Source organism: Aptenodytes forsteri, unplaced genomic scaffold (genome assembly GCF_000699145.1).
Source record: "Aptenodytes forsteri isolate BGI_AS27 unplaced genomic scaffold, ASM69914v1 Scaffold232, whole genome shotgun sequence".
Taxonomy (NCBI): domain Eukaryota; kingdom Metazoa; phylum Chordata; class Aves; order Sphenisciformes; family Spheniscidae; genus Aptenodytes; species Aptenodytes forsteri.
In genome coordinates, this window is record NW_008795931.1 from 62107 (window position 1) to 65723 (window position 3617).

General features: G+C 38.7%; 1 pseudogene; it reads right to left on the minus strand.

The window, feature by feature from the left end:
* The window catches only part of LOC103903800, a 4738-nt pseudogene extending 4567 nt beyond the window's left edge, over positions 1–171 (minus strand).
* Between the last annotated feature and the right edge of the window lie 3446 nt (positions 172–3617).

The window sequence follows — 3617 nt, forward strand, 5'->3', positions numbered from 1 at the left end:
GCCATCCCACCACGCCTCCGTGATGCCAATAAGGTCATAGCCCTGCAGGCGTGCGCACGTCTCTATCTCCTCTTGTTTATTCCCCATGCTATGTGCGGCTTCCACTGGGGTAGATGGTGCAGACCCCCCAGCTGGAGCTGCGGCCTTTACCCTCAGATGAGCGCCCGCCATTCTGCCTTGAGGGTCAGGTAGGACGAGTGCCCTTGTCCTGTGCCCAGTTGCTGAGTTATGTGCATGACGAGTCCCTCACTCGGCCCGTGGAATGCCTCTCCTTCAAAGAGGTGCCCTCCCTGTGCACCCTCCCTCGCGAACTGCTGTGCAAACTGCTGTGCCATGCCCTAGCTGATGCACCGCACCTTGTTTGCCTATCATCTTGTTCGCAGCGCTCCTGGTCGCTAGTGCTCCCTGGGACTGCCTTTAGCCTCATGAGAGCTGCCAGCTCCTGGCAGGTCTCTGTGCTCCCCTGTGGGTTCCCTGGCCCAGAAAACCCCCCTGTACACAGCGGTCTGCCGCTCCACTGCAGGACGTGCCTACACTGGAGCTGATAGCCTGTGTGAGTGACATATATATATATATGTATATATACTATATATACATACTATATACTATATACTATATACTATATAGTAGATATAGTGTATATATACTATATATATATATACACACACTATTACAGGTTATTACAAACTTATCATGAGTGAAGCAACTTATCAGCAATATAACAGCAGATATGCCTATGATAGATTACTTATATGGATATATGATACTGGTATCAAGTGAATTAGGCAGATTTCAGAAGGGGCCAAACTATCCCAAAAGTGGGCTCAAAGGGTGACCATTAAACTAACAGAGTCTCACTTCAAAAATGATCCACATCGGAGAGTCTGGAGTCAGCCAGCTATCCCTGGTGAGAGTCCAAGATCTCATAGAAAGTTCATGTGGACAGTTCAACCTGTTTAGGAAAGGAAAAGTAAGTGCAGGACAGGAAGTTCTCAGAAAAAGAGGCTTCATTTTGGATGGAAATTAAGTCCTTTTTTATACCATAGAGACATAAGAGAGCATAGGACACCACCACTTCGAACAGCCAATAGATGCAGTTAATTTTGATTTTTCACCTGTAACAGCCAATAGTTGATGATGCTTTCTGTTCTTTCAGAGCAATTTTATTTTTCTGGACTGTTTTTCACCTTCTCAGATTATAACTTGTCATTACAATCTCTTGTTTTTGTGCTTATTGTGGTATCTCAGGATGTCTCCAGTTTCTAGGTACCCCAGCTGTAATTTTCAAGGGTGTTTCTGGTTCACAGGCTGAGTTCCCAGGCTTGCAGTTCCCAGGCTGGCAGGCCTTTCTCTGTCAGTATTTTTCAGCAGACATTTTCTTCTGTTCAGTAATTTTTCCCTTCTAACTAGGCTGCCTTTCTGTCTGCTCACATCACCGAGGATGACAGAAAGAGTAGAAGTTTCCTGCAAGATTAACTAACAATGTCAACCCTCCCTGTCAGTCAAGCTTTGTTCTGGGCAATGAAAAGAGAAGTGGATGCTCTGCCATGTCTCCCTATATCTTCTCTGACAGGAATAGCCATGTATAAAGTGGATATTTTGTTGCAGTCTAGCATATGCCTCATCAAAGTGAAATATTGCTGTTATTATTCTTGTTAACTAGTATTTTTCTTCTCTAGATACTAACAGAAGTTGTCCAAATAAAAATTTGCATCCAACATAGCTAGAAAATCATGTGAACAAATGATGTACACTAGCTATCTGGTATACAAATATCAAGCTTTGATAAGGTAGAAAAAAATACTTAGTATCAATACTATTTCAGATTCATTTATTTCCTAAATTTATTGAAAACATCACATTTTTAAAGAAAAATTATGTCTGATCTGTACTGCAAGGGCGGTTGTGATCAATCATTGTTGATACATATACATAAAAGAAGCCTTCCCTCATTTAACTGAAGTCTATTAAAAGTGTGAAATTGCAGCAGATGTCAACAGTTTAATAAAACTAAAATATGCATATATAATAAATAAAAACTGAAAAAAAAAGTGTAAAAGTTATTATGCAAAATCAGAGAGATATTATTTACGTTAATCATGGTTATTATATTACTTTCTAGATTCAGATCTAGATGTTTCTAGCCTTTGAAAATAATCAGTATAGTGTTCTACTAGTACCAGATGATTTGGGATAAGATTTAATGGGTGTGGTCAGCTAGCCTTGAGAAAAGTGCTAGCACATAAAAACTTGAAATTAAATGTTCTTAATACAGTATTCTGTATACATATTATGATAATTTTATATATTATATAAATGCAAATATTATATCATAAATATATTAAATAAATATAGTATGTAATACATGGTATATAATATATAGAGAATTATATTATGTAGAATTTATAAATATATTCTGTACATAACTGGTACAGTTGCAGGTTTATACAATACACAGTATTCTATGTATTCAACAGAGGGCAAGCTCTTGTTCTAAACAGCACAGTTATTACAAATATGTGGCATATCTTTGGGTGTTTGGGCCTCTGGATCTTGGTGAGTGTACCTATAACAATCTGAGCGCAGGCTGTCCATGCTGGTTGTCTTTGTCTCCTGTGGGACCTCCGGAATCCTCTACAGTTCACTTTGTGCTACCTGTTTTAAACACTAAAAAGGAGTCATCTTCTGGCTGCACCTACCTCCAAGAATGTAGGAGGTACAGGTATCTTCTCCATAAGATGCTTATATATAATGCTACTTTTTGGATCCTGGAGATTTGTTCCAAGACAATCTCAAGCTTAGATGTTGTAAGCATACATAAGATATGGTCTGTGCCCAGACTTACAGTTACAGTCCTTTGATCTCTTGGTGTCAATAGAGGTGTACTCACCTGAACACAGCAAAAAGATTTACAATGGTAATTATGTTATGTTGCAATTAACTCAGATGTATGTACTCTACTATGGTTGATTAGAAGCTTGCCTCTAGCCATAGAGGACATTTCAAAGTTTCTGTTTTCTTTTTTTTTTTTTTAAAGAAAATATTACTTTTCGTATTACTTACTTTCACATAGAAAAAGTGACATTTGTAAAATGGAAAGACAAGAACTCATGGGGAGGTAAATACTTCAAGCTTATATAAACTGGACTTACATAAATTTCTCTTAATTTGTGCTATCAACAGTTAATTATGATAAAATACAATTGTCTATAGTCTGCTGTTTCACTCATGTTTTTCGTGAGTGAAATCCTATGAGGTGCTGAACACAGGAGATTTAATTAGAGTCGCAGGTGCTCAGCATCATTTTAGCACTTGCCTTACTAACTTTTTAAGGATTTTCAGTTTTTAAAATGGACTTTGATCTCCCATAATACTTTGAATCATAGAATATCTCGAGTTGGAAGGAACTCTGTCCTGGTTTCGTCAGGGATAGAGTTAATTTCCTTCCTAGTAGCTGGAACAGTGCTGTGTTTTGGATTTAGGATGAGAACAAAGTTGATAACACACCGATGTTTTAGTTGTTGCTAGGTAATGCTTACACTAGTCAAGGACTTTTCAGCTTCCCATGCTCTACCGACTGAGAAGGCTGCAGGTGCACAAGAAGCTGGGAGGGGGGC